At 42.7% G+C, this 18,345-nt stretch overlaps 1 long non-coding RNA gene across 1 annotated transcript; it reads right to left on the reverse strand.

Moving 5' to 3' along the window:
• Nucleotides 1–2,659: 2,659 nt before the first annotated feature.
• LOC142827758 (uncharacterized) lies at nucleotides 2,660–17,828 on the reverse strand. The gene is made up of 3 exons (XR_012902487.2): nucleotides 17,780–17,828; nucleotides 9,524–9,658; nucleotides 2,660–6,377 (listed from the first exon to the last, which is right to left on the reverse strand). It is a non-coding gene; the product is annotated as an uncharacterized LOC142827758 (long non-coding RNA).
• Between the last annotated feature and the right edge of the window lie 517 nt (nucleotides 17,829–18,345).

An 18,345-nucleotide genomic window follows, 5' to 3' on the forward strand; every position in this document is an offset into this window, starting at 1 on the left:
CAGCAAGGGAGGTTTAGGTTGGACATTAGGAAAAAGTTCCTAACTGTCAGGTTAGTCAAACACTTTATTTATATTTTAAGTTTAGTTTGGGTGTGTCTACACAGCAAAGTTATTTCGGAATAATGGCTGTTATTCCGAAATAACTATGTGAGCATCTACACAGTAATTCCATTATTCTATGAAGAATAACACCTATTCTGAAATAGTTATTTTGGAATAGGGGCTATGTAGCCTATTTTACATATGTATTTAGATATGTTGTTTCTATATTGTATCCATTTAAATACTTTTGTAAACCAAAATGATGTAAACAGGATAACAAACAGTAATGAATCATCTGTTAGTGTATTGTGTTGAAGCAGGCTGCAGGACTCATGAAGTGCAGTAGTAGGTCATAAATTGGGCACACCAATTTAATCTGAATTAATGCATTTTTAGATCACCATGGCTACGTCTACACTGGCCCCTTTTCCGGAAGGGGCATGTAAATTTCATGAGTCGTCGTAGGGAAATCCGCGGGGGATTTAAATATCCCCCGCGGCATTTAAATAAAAATGTCCGCCGCTTTTTTCCGGCTTTTAAAAAAGCCGGAAAAGAGCGTCTACACTGGCCCCGATCCTCCGGAAAAAGCGCCCTTTTCTGGAGGCTCTTATTCCTACTTCCTACGACGACTCATGAAATTTACATGCCCCTTCCGGAAAAGGGGCCAGTGTAGACGAGCCCCATGTGTGCAAGGAACTTTATAAACACAGGAAAGACTAGGGCTGTGCATTGAGATGATTACAACTGAACTCTCTTAATATACTAGACAAGAGCTCAGAGTAGGATAGATTAGTGAGATTAGTATTGGAAGGCTTCTGAAGAAGCAAGTTTTAAAGGAGGAGTTGAAGGAGGAAAGAGGTCATCTGATTTGGCCAATACCCATGTCACATGACTGATGTCAACATCATTCCGATAGTTAGAGTAATATCTTAGGGTATGTCTACACTACAATGTTAGTTCGAACTAACATTCATAGCCACTACACTAGTTCGAATTTGAATCGAACTAGCGGAGCGCTTAGTTCGAACTAGGAAAACCTCATTTTACGAGGCTTAAGCCTAGTTCGAAATTACTAGTTCGAATTAAGGGGTGTGTAGCCCCTTAATTCGAACTAGTGGGAGGCTAGCCCTCCCCAGGTTTCCCTGCTGGCCACTCTGGCCAACACCAGGGAAACTCTACTGCCCCCCTCCCGGCCCCGGACCCCTTAAAGGGGCACGGGCTGGCTATGGTGCCCGTGCCAGGTGCAAGCCTGCCAGCACCCAGCCAGCAGACCCTGCACCTGGCACGGCTCGAGCCACCCAACCGATGTCCCCCAGCCCACCCCCTCTTCCCGGGACCAGGCTGGCGGCTCCCGGGAGCTTGCCCTGGACCGCAAGAGGCGGGCACCTTCCTGGGCTAGTGCGGACATCGTGGACCTCATCCACGATCTCCGCACTAGGCACAGGAAAGTGGCCGTCTAGGGCAGGAGAGCTGCCAGCCTGGCCACCCAGGAGCAGGTGTGCATGAAAATCAAGGGGGTCCACTGAGACCCCCGATCCTGAGCCCTGAGCTTACGATGGCCGTCCTGGGTCAGACCAAAGGTCCATCTAGCCCAGTAGCCTGTCTGCCAACAGCGGCCAACCCTAGGGACCCTGGAGGGGATGGACCGAAGACAGTGACCAAGCCATTTGTCTCGTGCCATCCCTCTCCAGCCTTCCACAAACCTTGGGCAGGGACACCACTCCTACCCCCTGGCTAAGACTACTCCATGGACCCAACCTCCATGACTTGATCTCACTTCCCTTTAAACTCTGTTCTAGTTGTAGCCTTCACAGCCTCCTGCAGCAAGGAGTTCCACAGGTTAACTATTTGCTTTGTCAAGAACAACAACTTTCTCTTACTAGTTTCAAGCCTGCTACCCATTCCTTTCCTTTGGTGTCCTCTAGTCCTTCTTTATGGGAACTAATGAAGAACTTTTCTGTATGCACCCTCTCCACCCAACCCCTGCTTTTAGAGACCTCTATCCTGTCCCCCCTCCGTCTCCTCTTTTCTAAGCTGAACAGTCCCAGTCTCTGTAGCCTCTCTTCATCTGGGACCTGTTCCCAACCCCTGATCATGTTAGTTGCCCTCCCCTCTCCCAGCCTTTCTCTTCCCCTCTCCCACCTTCTTTTCCCAGTCTCCCCCGGTTTTGTTCAATAAAGACAGAGTCAATGTTGGAAGAAACGTTATCTTTATTTTGTACATCAATAAGAAGGGGGGCTAGGGAAGGGTAAGAGGAAAGAGGTGAGGGAGGAATGGGGTACGAGCCCCCGATGGGGAGGACTGGGCTGGCTCTGCGGGCTTCTGGGGGTGGAAGCTCTCCTGCAGCCCCCCAATTGCCCCCTCTCCCCAGATGGCAGCCTGCGGCAAGTGCAGCCGGGCTGATGGCCGAGTGGTGTGATGTGCCCAGTGTGGGTACTCCGGGCAATCCAAGCCAGGACTGGTTTTCAAGCGGGGCACCCCTTAGAACTGTGTGTCCGGGGTGGGGGTTGGGACCCTTTAAGCGCAGCCCTCGGCTAGCCTGAGACAGCATCTCCACGCTCTAAGTCCTCCTCTGATGCCCTGCCGGCACTGCTTCTGGCCATCCTTAAGCCCTGTTCAGAGTCCACTCAATGTGGACTTGCTAGTTCGAATTAGCAAAACGCTAATTCGAACTAGTTTTTAGTTCTAGACGCGTTAGTTCGAATTAGCTTAGTTCGAATTAACTAATTCGAACTAAGTTAGTTCGAACTAGCGCTGTAGTGTAGACATACCCTTATTTTTAAAACTGCAAGTAAAACAATAATACAAACTAGCCAAAAACAAACAAACCAACTACTACAATCAACAGACCTGAGGATTATTCTGCTTTTTATTGGCCATCTGTCCATAAATATTGTCTGTGAACACTGAAGGCATTCTCAGCATCAATCACAAAGATGGATTTTCTCCCCTCCTGTCTTGTCTCTCTCTCCCTCTGTCTTGGCATGTCTCCTGGCATATCCTCATCATTGTCCTATTGGGGACTAACACTGAGCTACTTATCTTTCTTCCCAAGCCTTATCATCTTTTCCCAGACTGCTACTTCTGTCAACAATGCAGTACTCACTGCCACTAGTTGTGAAATAGGATTTTCATCCCATGAGAACTATTGATGTTTGAAACTTAAGTTTCTCTTTCTAAACAGAATGGAATTTTACACACTGACAAATTTCACAGAACAAACAATCCCCAAAGGTTTTGAATTGAAAATTCTGAAATGGAAAAAAAAAGTGTTTAAAAGAAAAAATAATAATAATTTCACATGTCAAAGGGATGTTTTTTTTACTCTTTCATGCCATTACAAAGGGAAGAATGGAATTTAGTTCTGAGATGTCAACTCAAATAAAATGCATCCTTTGCAATCTTCCAGCTGAAAAATCAAAAACATTTGTTGAACTCAACATTTTCCAAAGGGGAAAAATTGACACGCTACTTCTTGCATTTATATCATCACCAATATTCATCATTTTCCTTTTGTTTTAGTGCCAGATCTCTTGTTCAGGCTCTTGGATTCTTACCTTTTCACTACAGCAACTTCCTGCATTCCAGGTTTGACCCCACCCTTGCCTCATTGACCTCCATTCACAATGCTGATGCCAAAATCATCTCCCCAGTTCATTGCTTAATTTATGTACCTGCCCCTTCCTGTCATTCCAGTGAGTTCCCCTTTTCCATTGCACCAAACCCAAACTTCTAATCTTGCAGTGGTGCTGTCTGTAATCAGAAAAGATTCATGATGGCAGTTCCTAACCATGAGTCTCATGAGAGGGTAGGGCCATGGAGGCCACAGAGTCTGACTCCGTTTGAAACTAAAGATCAGTGCTGCCTCTTGAAGTCCACCAAGGGGAATATAGATCTCTAGTGTTATTGGTTCATGTTATTTGGGGGTTTCAGTGATATTTGCTATAAGCGTAATTATTAAACAGATTTTACTTGTGAAACCAACAGGGAAATTTATAAACATTGAATGTAAGTATTCCTGTTTGAATTTGTGCAATATGTTATGCACTGACACTTCCAACATTAGATTGGGGGCAGTGCTGATATAAGAAGGGGTGGGTGATAAAAGACACCCCATGGCATACCTAAGCAAAAAGCTGTCCCTCACTGAGCAAAATTATGCCACTATTGAGAAGGAGTGTTATGTTATGCCATCGTGTGGGCTGTCAAGCAGCTCAACCCCTATTTGTATAACAGGAGGTTCACATACCCCGCTGGTTTGGCTGGACAAGGCTGCTGCGCTGGAGTCTATCCCTACAGGAATATGACATGGACATAGTCCACATTAAAGCAAAAGAGAATACTGTGGCAGATGCCTTATCTAGGGCAGAGGGCTTGTAGGATGCACTCACTGATGTTACTGGCAACTCATCCTGCATCAACTTTGCATTGGGGGTATCACATTATTGGATTTTTATATGAGCAGACAGGTCACTGCTGCACCCACTGGTGTGTTTACACCAAATTCGGTGTAAAGTGGGCCATGTGAGGTGTCAAGTGAAAGCTTATGCTATTCTGATTCTATGTATGCTACTCATATAATTGTATGATTTTTGTATGTACAGTTATGGATATGGGCTCTGTATTTGAAATGTTCTGTCTGGAAGACAGCAGTAGGCCTCATCCACCTATTGTGAGGGATGGCTATTCAATGATTGACTATGCTAATTATCAATGCTGGATGGACAATGGGTTTCAGAGTTGCCAATACACACCTTAGGAATGCATCTGGCAGTCTGCTAACCAGCCAGTTCATCATGGCTACATGCAGGTAAGACACAGACTAGTCACTTGATCACATGACCAGCTCCAGTTTGAGAGGCTCCAGTAATTTAAAAGTGCCACGAGGGCAACGCCATCTTGTATTCAGTCCTGTTCCTGATTCCAAAAGGACCTTTGCTAGAAACAGAGAGCCTGAAAGGATTTGCTGGCCCATCCTGACATAGGATGTATGCCAGGGACTTTTCAGCTAGCAGTTTGTAACATCTGAGCTAAGAGCCTGCATCAAGAACTTGATGATTGATTAATGTAATGTATTCCCCTTAATCTCACTCTTAACCTTTTTCTTTCTTTTATTAATAAGCCTTTAGATTCTAAAGAATTGACATAGCATGCTCTTTTGGGTAAGATCCAAGATATAAATTGATTTGGGACTATGGCTGGGCCTTTGGGGTTTGGAGTTGGGGAGATTGGTTTTATAACCTCTCACTCATATAAGGTGTAAGTCTGATTGTGGCACAGGGAATGCTGGGGTGTTTAAGGGGTTTTGTTTGTGAGGTTTCCTGCTAGCCAAAGGGGCAGCTGAAGTGCTCTGTGTGACTGGTCTAGTGCCTTTATAGGGAAGGACCGCAGTCTGGGGCAGTAAGTAGCCCAGGTTTTAAGCATTTTGCCCTGATCTGACACCCTCAGCTATGCCCAGGCTGACCCGTTCTATTACAGTGGCGTAACCACAGCAGGATTAATCATTAATGGCTAATTAATAATGCAATTCAAACCCCACCTTTTAAACTGAGCCTCTAACTTGAGGCTTGACTCTGCTTGTTTCATTGTGGTGTTAAACACTATTCAGCACTTTTATCCGGAGTTCAGTAAAGCTGACCACTTATCATAATATTCTCCCCTCCTGCACCAGCTCAGCAACGACTTATACAGCCCTTAATAGACTCTTAAAGGGTAACTGGAGACTTAGTAAAAGCTTCTGTGTCCAGTAGATAAAAAAAAAATACCGTATTAATTTTAGTGTTCAACTTTAATTAAAAAGAAAACAATAAAATGTATAAATGGGCACTATTCAGAAAGATAGAGATGTATGGAAGAGCTCTGTGTGATTTAAGCCTCTTCAACTCAAAGAAATTACCAGAATTAATATCTCAGGACATATTGTGTGCAGCAATGTATTGGGCACGATATGCCCAATAAAGATTTTACTTTTGAATACGCAGCAGTTATCTTGGAATCCGTGAATGTTTTTCAGGTAAACTCCTCCGTCAGGGGTACTTCAGGACAAGCACGTTTGTTGTTAAGGCTGTGTCTTCAAATGAATTGTTGTATAAACAAACTCAGCATCTGGCAGACATTCCAAGGTGAAAACCAAACAGATGGCTAATTTAATATAATCTAAGTGACTTTGGATCAGATAAAGCAATTGAATTAACAGCACTTTAACGAAATATACATCAGTTACCACACACTCTCTCTACTCCATTGTAATGGGTACCTTTTACATCTTGAAAATAATTAGTAAGTGAAGCTTCATATGGTGACTGTTGTGCTTGTAAGAGGTGTCATGAAATAGCCTGGAAAAATATGTATATAAAATGCAAGAGTTAGTGTATTATAGCCTGATTAATACCAATCTAATACAATATCTAGGAATCACAGAAAATTAGGAGAGACCTCAGGAGGTCATCCAGTTCAATCCTCTGCTCCAAGCAGGACTAAACCCAACTAAATAATTCCATTTAGGGCTTTGTTAAACCTGGCCTTAAAAACCTCTAAGGATGGAGTTCCATCAGCTCCTTAGGCAGCAAGTTACAATGCTTTACCGCTCTCCTCGTGAAACAGATTTTCCCAATATCAAACCTAGACCTCCCCCACTGCAACTTGAGACCATTGCTCCTCATTCTGTCATCTGCCGCCATTGACAATAGCCTATGTTCATCCTCTTTGTAACTACCTTTCAGGGCTGTGTCTACACTACATGCCTCTGTCGTCAGAGGCATGTAGTTTAGACACATAAGCAAAGGCAAATGAAGCCACGATTTAAATGATCGCGGCTTCATTTAAATTTACATGGCTGCCGCGCTGAGCCGACAAACAGCTAATCAGCTGTTTGTCCGCTCAGCGCGCTAGTCTGGACGCTCCCCTGCTGACATCAAAGCCCTTTGTCGGCAGCCCTGGTAAACCTCATCCCACGAGGAATAATGGGGCTGCCGACAAAGGGCTTTGATGTCCGCAGGGGAGCGTCTAGACTAGCGCGCTGAGTGGACAAACAGCTGATTAGCTGTTTGTCGGCTCAGCGCGGCAGCCATGTAAATTTAAATGAAGCCGCGATCATTTAAATCGTGGCTTCATTTGCCTTTGCCAAAACAACAAATCTACATGGCTCCGTTGACGGAGCCATGTAGTTTAGACATACCCAGGTAGTAGAAGGCTGCTATCCAAACCCTCTTCATTCTTCTCTTCTGTAGACGAAATAAGCCTAGTTCCCTCAGCCTCTCTTCATAAGTCTTATGCTGAACCCTATAATCATTTTTCTTGTCCTAGATTGGACTCCCTTCATTTTGTCCACACATTTTCTGTAGTGGGAGGCTTAAACCTGAACACAGTAGTACTACAGATGTGTCTTCACCATTGTCAAATAAACAGGAATAATCACTTCCCTCCATCTGCTGTCAGTGTTTCTACTAATGCAACCCAATATGTAGTCAGCTTTCTTGGCAACAAGGATCCCCTGTTGACTCATATCCAGCTTCTCTTCCACTGTAATCCCTGAGTACTTTTCTGCAAAATTGCTGTTTAGCCAGTCGGTCCTGAACCTGTAGCCGTATGTGGAATTCCTCTGTTCTAAGTGCAGAGTTCTGCACTTGTCCTTGTTGAACCTTACTGTAAAGTCAAAATAAGCCCTCCGCTATTTCAATTTAATTTCAAAATAGCAGTTTGGCTGTGTAGATGCTAGTAAAGTTATTTCAAAATAAGGGTTGTTATTTCAAAATAACTTGGCTGTATAGACATACCTTAACAGGAAAAACTTTAAAAACAACAAATGGTCTGGTAGCACTTTAAAGACTAACAAAATATGTAGATGGTATCATGAGCTTTCGTGGGCCCAGCCCACTTCTTCAGATGACTGGAGTGTTGGACATGGGCTGTGCCCACAAAAGTTCATGATTACTGTCTACATAATTTGTTAATCTTTAAAGAGCTATGGGGAATAAGATGATAGTTATTTGGAATGATTTACACACATCTTCTTCTGAAGAATCTCTGAGACCAGCAAGACAGATTCTTAAGTAAATGCAAGGATGAGAATGCAGATGTGGCTGTAGTGCAAAATCAGGAGATGTTATATCAGCTCAGGGTGAATTGCTCAAAACCAGGGCTACTTATAGTACTCTACTATAGACCTTTCCTGAAAAGGCCACAAACCAGTCACACAGAGCACTTCACTTGCCAATCTGGCCAGCAGGAAGCCTCATGAGCAAAACTCCTCAGACACCCCAGCTCTCCCTGTGTCACAATCAGCCCCAGGCCTTACACACTAGTGAGAGGTTATAAAACCCGATCTCACCAATTCTGAGCAGATCCTTCCAGTCCCAAAGAACCAGCCACAGTTCCAGGCCAATTTGCACTTTAGATCTTACCCACAAGAGCGCACTGAGCTAATCCTTTAGAATCTAAAATCTAAAGGTTTATTAATAAAAAAAAAAAAAAAGAAAAGTTTGAGCGTGAGATTGTTAAGGAGAATACATTACATAGATCAATTACCAAGTTCTTGATGCAGGCTCTTAGCAGAGATGTTACAAACTGCTAGCTTAAAAGTCTCTGGTGTACATCCTGTATTTGGATGGGTCAGTAATCCTTCCCGGCTCTCTGTCCCTAGCAAGAATGCATCTGGAATCAGTAGCAAGATTGAAGACAAGATGGAGATGGCCTCATGGGATTTTTATATTCCTCATGTCTTCCAGACTGGAGCTGGTCACATGATCAAGTGACCTATCTGTGTTTCCCAGGCAGTAGCCAGGAGACACTGGCAGGTCTGTAGGCTTCCAGACGCATTCCTCAGGTGCGTATTGGCCACTCCAGAGAGCCAAGTTAGCCCAGCTATTCACTGAACAATCCTTTCTCACAATAGGCAGTCCGGGCCATTGCTCCCTCCCAAACAGAGAACACTTACAGTACAAGGACAGAGCCCATATTCATAACTTCACATACAAAAATCATACAAGTACATGAGTAGCATACATAGAATCAGTGGAGCATCAGCTTTCATTTGACACCTCACATGGTCTACTTTGTACAGAATTTGGGGCAAATGCCACCAGTGTGTGCAACAGTGATCTGTCTGCTCACTTTAAAATCCAATAATGTGGCATGGCCCCCAAACTGTCAATATTATGAGCTCTGAATCAGGTGCTACTGCAGTTAATGGCACAAATCCAAGGAAAATATTTGCTTCTTTCAGGTACTACAAGTGAAATTAAATGTTAAAATAACGACAAAAAGGGAAACAAATAGCTTGTAACAATAAGAATGCCACGGGAGAAGTGGTACATTTGTCAACATTAAACAAATTAAGCAAATGCACTCTCAGACAAGCAAAGATGCCAAAGAGTAAAAAACAAAAAACAAAACAAACAAAAAACCCAACTGCTTCATGAAGGATCAGAGGAAAAACAGCCAGGAAAGCCTCAATATGAGCTTTATAGATTTAAACAAATACCTTGAATTGCAGCTCCAAAATGAACTGGAAACCAGCAGTACTTTGGTGTAGGCACTGGGGAGTCAGTGGAAGTGTCCTAACTGGAATTTCTAAGAGGTCTTCTAGTGTACCCTTAAGTAGAATTACTGCAACTGTCTAAAAAGAAGGAGAAAAATTATAGATCGGCATGGCCAGGGCCTCTGAAAAGAATTTCCTGTGTAAGAGTATATTAAGCCCAACAGAAAGCTGCTAGGCACAAATTGAGGGGGAAGCAGTGGAAATTATCTTTCAATTGTGCTAGTTTCATCTGTATTTGTAAGGATGAAGGTTCAGACTTCTGAAAGTTCATTGCCCTCAAATACGTATTTTTAGACCTTGCATCATTGTTCCTTCCCCTCGCTGCCATATCAACGTAGACACCATTCTCAGAATAGAATGCCTGACATAGTTTAGAATTATTGTGACAGGTCTGGACCGAAAGAATATTTCTTTGGGCAAAGAGCTAACAATCTCCTGGGTAGAAGCACAGAACTATTCATATGCAGAGATATTTATTCTCTCGCACGGTATGCTAAAAGTTTAAGAGTGGGTTTGTTACACCTGTCCTAGTTCAGGAGGTTCTTTGAACTGACATGTGTTAAACAGAAGGAGATTTAACCACCCACCCCCAAATTGTAGCGCCCATGCACAGAAGCAGAACTGCAATCAGTTCTGAACAGAGCCATAACTCGGGGAGTGTTGAACAGAAGAGCTCCCTAGGTGCAAAGCCAGGGGGGTACAACAACGGGGCAGCATTCAGGATCAGGACCAACTAAATCAGTCCACAGCCCTGCAGCATCATGACCTGGCTGAAGCAGGCTCCTGTCTGTAGTGCTGGGACCATGGTGAAGGCAACAGGTGAGCAGGGTGGTGAGTGTGCTCACCTGCTGCCTTTTGCCATGACCCTGCCCCTTCTCTGAGGCTCTGCTCCTACTCACTCCATTTCCCCTCCCGTTGCTCTGTCTCCCCCACCCAACTCACTCACTCATTTGCACAAGGCTGGGGCAGGAGGTTGGGGAACGGGAGGAGGGAAGGGTTCCAGATAGGGTTGAGGGTTTTGTGGTGGGTGAGGATGCAGTGTATGGGATGCAGCAGGGGCCTCTAGGCTGGGGCTCCGCAGTTCAGAGGGTGGGAAGGTATTACCTTCACAAAATTCTCTGTACATACACTCTAGAACATAGCTACTCAACTTTGGAAGCCCCAGGGGCCACAATGATACTCACCACATATGCCGAGGGCTGCAACTTAAATGTGGTTGCATAGACATGTAAATATAAATGCAAATATATGCAAACAGCTTCTTTCACACTGACGGGCATGAATACAAAGAATAAGGCAATACTACATAACACACAGGCCCTATTTAAGTCAATTCTGCTGATATTAACAGCATGCAATATTTACCCAATTTCCACCCATATGTCAGCACTTTTAATGAGCAATGACAGTCCAGGAAATTAACTACTAAAACACCTATCAACAGAATACCATTATATTGACTACTTTTTTGTTTGGCTCCCACCCATGGGCCACAAACAAATGCACTGCGGGCTGCAAGCAGCCCACAGGCCATATGTTGAGTAGCCCTCCTCTAGAACATCTATATTTTATCCTTTCATGGGCTCAAGGCATAACCCTGTTAATTTAGGTGCCCCCACCCTTTCCCACTTTCTAGAGCTCCAGATATAAGACACTCAAAACTGCCCTAAATTTGTTGCCCGCACATTCTCTCTGTAGGATCTAGATTCTATTTCTCCATGAGCTCTAGGCAAATGCCCATTCCCTTTAGACTTACAGCAAACACCCATTCCCTGTAGAGTCGGGGCTTTTTGTGCATTTATGGAGTCTTTTACCAGTAAAAGAGCCTTACACAGGAATATCCTACTTTACTTCTAAGTATGAGCAATCACCAAAACAGAATGCACATGCTAAGTATGCAAAGCTCACCACTCCCAATAAGGCAAATTATTTTTTCCTGATAGCCAGTCAGGACACATGCCATCTGCAGGACTACAGCTTCTGTACAGTATAACTGGCAGGGTGTTGAAAACTGGCAGCTCTGATCTTAGGGCTCCGTCCTAGACTTGGTTCCACAGAGCTTCCTGTGAGACCCTGATCTATGTAGTGAAGCTTAAGTCTTGCTTAGCTGTACCTTAACCAATCATTTTACTAATATATTACTAAACAATTTTCTAACCAATCTTAACATTGTCAAATAATTCTTTAACCAGTGACATACCACCACCATCTTTGTTTTATACAGACAGAAACATTCAAAGAATCAGAGAATAAATAAACAAAGAAATGAGGTCCATCAAGATGATAAAGAAGTAGGGATTTCACAACCACAACTTAAGTGATTTTTTGCTAGATGGAGTGCCATCAAACAACGTTTTTTATTTTAACCATTTTAATATTTAAAAATGGAGTAGTTATGTGGCACTTTAAAGACTAACAAAAATATATATAGAATCATGCGCTTTTGTGGGCAAAACCCACTTCATCAGACAAACTGAAGTGGAAATAACAGAAACCAAGATGGCTGTGTCTAGACTGGCAAGGTTTTCCTCAAAATCATCTGCTTTTGTAGAAAAACTTGCCAGCTGTCTACACTAGCCACTTGAATTTTCGCAAATGCACTGACGATCTCATGTAAGATTGTCAGTGCTTTTGCGGAAATACTATGTTGCTCCCGTTCGGGCAAAAGTCTTTTTCCGAAAGACTTTTGCGCAAAAGGGCCAGAGTAGACAGCAGAGATTTGTTTTCCGCAAAAAAGCCCCGATCGCAAAAATGGCGATCGGGGCTTTTTTGCGGAAAAGCGCACCTAGATTGACCACGGATGCTTTTCCGCAAAAAAGTGCTTTTGCGGAAAGTGTCCTGCCAATCTAGACGCGCTTTTCCGAAAATGCTTTTAATGGAACATTTTCTGTTAAAAGCATTTCTGGAAAATCATGCCAGTGTAGATGTAGCCGATATGTATATAACAGCAGAAGTAGTACCTGTCATTTGTAGGACTCACATTAACAACACTAAGTAATGGGCTGGATGTGTCCCATAAATAACATTGATGTGGAAATTCAGTTGTTAAAAGGCAGGAAAAGTTGGCTCTGCAATGTACCAGCCAGTTAATATCTTTGTTCAAGCTCAGGGTAATGGTCTCAAATCTGTAGATGAATTCCAGTTCTGCAGACACACTCAGTAATTGGTTAGTGAAATTCCTTTGTAGAAGAATGGCTACTTTTAAATCCATGATTGAGGGACCAGGCAGGTTAAAATGTTCCCCTACGGGTTTATGTGTGTTACCATTTTTTATGTCTGATTTGTGCCCATTTATCCTTTGTTGTAGAGACTGTCCAGTTTGGCCAATATCCATGACAGAAAGGCACTGCTGGCACATCATGGCATATATCACATTGGAGGGTGTGCAGGGACATTGGAGCCCCTGATGTTATGGCTTATGTGGTTAGATCCTGTGATGGTGTCGCTTGTATAGCCTTGCGGTCAGAGTTGGCAATAGGGTTTGTGGCAGGGTGAGTATCTGAGATGCAACATGTGGAAATGTTTCTTTATCTAGTGATGATAGGTGCTATTAGGACAGGATCACCTTCTTTGCAGCCTGATACTACATTGTTTTAATATAATGTAGATGGATGTGACTTTTCAGAGAATGGCCTCAGATCTTACAACATTAGCTTTAATAATATTTTTAAATCCAAATGCAGGGGCAGTGAAATGTTGTTATCAATGTTATCTTTATTGCATGACTAAAGGGAAGCACGATTGTGCTTAACCTGTCCCAAATGAGGGGGTCTCCCTCAGCTGAAAGGAACTCATTAAAACCAGGGATTCCAATACAAGTCTCCAGTGAAAGTAAGAGGGGTGAGGACAGGTGTGACAGTCAATAGGCATGGACTCTCCCTGAGAGATGTTAACCTGTTCCTCCATCCCTGTTCAAAGACAGAGCTAAATAGGATCCATTGTGAACCTCTGTTATTTTACATGCTTACATGGGAGCTGAAATCACTTATGGTGGCACAGCCTTTCTGCCCAGCCTGCTACAATCTGACAGGAAACTGACCTGCTGAGATCACACCAGAGAGGCAGGGTCACCTGAGAGCCTCCACAAAGAGCTCCCTTCCCTTCAAAGGCTCAGTGTACTGCTTCTGCTGTGCTTTCATCCTATGCCAACGTGGGGTGTGAATGACCTATGGGGTGTGAAAGACCTATGCTGTACCTCAGTCTGCTTTCCAGTGAGGCAGTGAATGGTGCTGAAGAAGACACTTTTCAGTGACCTTTCCTTCATTAAGAGAGAGCTTTGAGTAAAGAGATGTTAAATCAGTTCCCACTTAGACAAAGCTTGGCAGAGCTCTCAAGCTAGCACACAAAAGAGAGGAGAGGGCTTTCTTGTTGAGCTGATTTTCTCAAGGTCTAAGCACTTCAGTTTAAAAGCAATAAAAATTCAATTATATGTTTTAAATAATAGGATTCCCCCCCCCCCCCAGTCGCTCCTTCGGTGATTAATTACTGGAATGGTTTAGCAAGAGCTGTTATTACAGGACTGTCTCTGGGTTCCAAGGCTTATGGATTCCTGCTCACTGTGAGAGGGAGGCAATAAAAATGCATCCATCTTCTTAAAAGTAAGGAGGGCAAAATCTAGGCAGTTATTTTTATCTGCTCTATGGAGGTGTGATTATCTGAGTCAAATCATTGTTACCTGAAGGGAGTCAGATCAAAATTAAGATTTTGTACTAAACCACACAATTAAAGTTCATTGCAAATGTTGTAGGCAAACCGGCATTTGTTGAAGAAAGTACATGGTAGCAAACAGAATCACCTCTGGAAATAGAGAAAATTTCCTCTTTCAGTCTAATCTATTTTATCAAACCTGACAACTTCCAGTTGAGCTCAGTGTCCTGGACTTAAAAAAAAAAGTTTCTCATTTGATTTAAGCAATTGCCACATAACACTCAAGTTGGAATCAAGTTGGTTCTTATTACCTTGTTTTGCTCAGTAGACACATGCACACATTCTTGGGAGAGGGGGAAGTTAGAAAAAAATGCCTCTCAATTTGCTGAAGGAATAGTGCTAAAGTCAGGATCTTAGCATTTCTTTGTAAGAGTAGAAATATAATAAAACATTTATAAATATCTCAAAGGGGAAATATTCAACTAGTCTGCGAGTTTTCAGAATCAACATGTGAGATCTAGACTCCAATAGGCTGCATTAGTAGTCATTTGGGTTAGTACTGAATGAAACTCTTTAAATATCTACATGTATTTATCTGACACCAGAGATCTAATCCATAATAAAACATACTCCAGCTCTTTGGTTTGATCCTGTAAGTCACTTCGCATGTAATTTCCTCCTAATAAAATAGTATATACTCTCTCAATTTACACACATAACACCTATTAATGCTAATGGCAGGTGTGCATAAGAACAGAAAGAATACTCTCTCCCCTACTGTTATCACTTTTCTCTATCTCAGCCTGAGTTAATTACATTCGTATTGTGATAGAAAAAAACTGAAGCTGAAAAGAAAACCTATATGTGCATTTATTGATTCAGGATAAGTTTAGAGGGTACATGCACCCAAAAGGTCTTGTATCTACACAGCAGGACTTAACTCGAAATAAACTATGCAAACTGAGCTCATCAATTGTGTAGCTTACAGGCAGTCCCCGGGTTACGTACAAGATAGGGACTGTAGGTTTGTTCTTAAGTTGAATTTGTATGTAAGTCGGAACTGGTACATATTGTAGGGGAAACTCTAGCCAAACATTTCTCCAGAGCTCAGTTTTATTCTCCCACACCTCACTTCCCTCAGTCCTTTATTCTCAAGCTGAGGTGTCTGCTGAGAAAAGCCGCTCCGCGTCTCCCTGGTCTGCTGGGGAGGGGGGTGGGAGGACTAGCTTCGCGTCTCCCTGGTCTGCTGGGGGGAAGCAGCTAGTGCGGGGTTGCCTCACCCCGTTTGTAAGTAGGGATCCGATGTAAGTCGGATCCATGTAACCCGGGGACTGCCTGTATTTCAAAATAGGGAGTGTCTACACCGTACTTATTTTAAAATAAAGCACTCTTCCTACGACTTCCCTTATTCCTCATACAATGAGGGTTACAGGAGTCAGAGTAAGAAGTCCTCCGGCTTAAAAGTATTTTGACACTATTTCAAAATAGTGCTAGTTATTTCAAAATAGTGTTGCAGTGTAGATGTACACTTTGGGTAGAAATATATAATATCTAAATACATTCACTTTGGCTGAAACCTTGGGGCATACTGTAAGAGCAGGAATGGTTGATTATTAATTGGTTTGAATTTCAATAGCACCTGAAAACTGTATTGTGCTTGATACTACACAAATATATATATAGTGAGAGTCAGTCCCTGACTGAAAGAACTTTTCATCTAAACAGAGGAAAGTTATGACCAGAATCAGACAGTTGAAATATATTTTCACATAGTAGATAATTGGTAGCCAAGTTTGTAAAACCCCAGTCTAATGATCAACTCCTTAGACAATACTGACTTTCCAATGACAACGGGGCTGTGTCTACACTGGCCGTTTAATTTCCGCAAGAACACTGACAATCTCATGTAAGATCGTCAGTGTTCTTGCGGAAATACTGTGCTGCTCCTGTTCGAGCAAAAGCCCTCTTGCGCAAATCATTTGTGCAAGAGTGTCAGTGTAAACAGCACAATACTGTTTTTCACAAAAAAGCCCCGATCGCCAAAATGGTGATCGGAGCTTTTTTGCAGAAAACCGCGTCTAGATTGGCCACGGCAAAGTGCTTTTGCGGAAAAGCGTCCTGCCAATCTAGACGCACTTTTCCGAAAATGCTTTTAACGGAAAACTTTTCCGTTAAAAGCATTTCCGGAAAATCATGCCAGTGTAGACCTAGTCTGGCTCTTTTATTTGACTGTCATATAATTCAGAGGTGAATAACCAAACCTCCTTTGCTATGAGTTAGTTTCTAAACTCCTTTTTCCCAAGGAACAGGGTTCTTTGATAAAAACTCAATAATTATTTCTTTTGAAGTGAGGAAGATTAGCAGCTCAGCTATTTTCTGGTATTTAGCGAGATCACCACATGAGAAACCCAAGAAAAATGTTTCAAGGAAACACACGCAATCACCAATCCTGAAACACTCCATAATTATATTCATTAATGAAATAATAATAAACACTTGGATTCATCTGCTCAAGAACTTGCCTATTTGATCTAGCCCTTGGGTTTTTATGAAATTCTTCATAAAACCCCCTTTCTTTTCATTTCAGCATTGGACTACTGGCTGTGGTAGTAAAGATATAGTGTGCACTTCACAGTCCTATCAGCTGTCACTAAACCACACTGTCTCAGTTGTCTTCAAGACAATTTGGCAATGACTTTGGCATGCCACTGCTTGTCTGACTGAGATACTGACATGCATCAGGACTGCTCTCGCTCCCATCAGTCACTGACACGACACAATGACATAACCAGGGCATGTCAAAGGCTAAATCTACACTGGCTCTTTACAGTGCTGTAAGTTTCTAGCTCAGTGGTGTGAACACACACCTCCCCCCAAGTGCAGCAATTTACAGTGCTATAACTTGTCACACTTCTAGCACTGTTAGCTCCTCCCTTTGGGGAAGTTGTTTACATAGAGTGCTGGGAGACCTCTCTCCCAGTGTTCATGCCATCAGTTTAAAGTGGCTGCACTTTGACTTTAGCCACGCTTAAAAGTTTAAAGGCAAGTGTCCGGTGCCTTGGTACCCTACTCACTGGCCTATGGGATATTACAATCTGGGACTCTCTCAACCTCCCTTATTTAAGCAGTTCTACTTTGGATAAGGTAATTAAAGTTATTGGAGTAGAATCATAGAGCTGGAAGAGACCCCAGGACGTCATCAAGTCCAGCCCCCTGCCTAAGGCAGGACCAATATATACCCCATATAAAGGTCCTGCCCATGAGACTACAAAAGTCATTTTGATTCTCTCTGGAAAAGGGCTGTTTAATTATTTATATGCAGAGAAGAGGCTTCAATAGGAGAGACTGAGGGAAAATCAGATCAGAATAGCATATAAGTCAATGGTTAGGACACAACTGAAAGGCCTAAAGTCAACTTTTTCTTCCCCCTCAAGAATGGTGGGAATTGAACTTACACCTTCCACTTCCCAGCTGAGAACTTGAACCACTGTGTTAAATTTACACAAGTCCCCTCCTTAAGAATTATTTGAAAAAAAACAAACCCAAACCCACCTATCTCCAGGACAGGATCCATAGCTGAGAATCCCAAGAAGAAACAGGCACCAGTCTTTAGCTCAGACATGGGTGCCTAATTGTGTGAGAGAGGGTCTTATTTTATTGGCTAGCCTCGGCAGACACCCTCCCCCCGCATTCTGGCATACAGTCTTGTTGTGAATCTTCTTTTTAGGTGCCCGTCTCTCCCCATTAATTGAACAGGGAAGTTAAATACCACACTCAGGGTTTGTAATGCCTGCTGATTTTCTAGCCACCCCACAGTTTAGTGTTTTAATATTCTTGTGACTCTAGCCTAAAGTGAATGTCTCAGAGATAACACAAGTAGAGAAGATGATATGGAGCAAATCTGAGAATCACTAGGCTACAGCCATTCTTTATGGAAGTTTTTGTTTAATCTAAAAATATCACAAATAAATACAATTTTTAAACTCACCCAAAACATTACACTACAAATAATGCTGTGTGTTTAGGAGAGCAAGCTTTGTAGGCAAAACCACTCTCTGGGAAAATATTTCTGAAAGTACATAGCCTACTAATTTTCTCTCCCTCTAAGCTGCCACAAT

This window comes from Pelodiscus sinensis, chromosome 3 (genome assembly GCF_052426305.1).
Source record: "Pelodiscus sinensis isolate ZL-2025 chromosome 3, ASM5242630v1, whole genome shotgun sequence".
Classification (NCBI taxonomy): Eukaryota; Metazoa; Chordata; order Testudines; family Trionychidae; genus Pelodiscus; species Pelodiscus sinensis.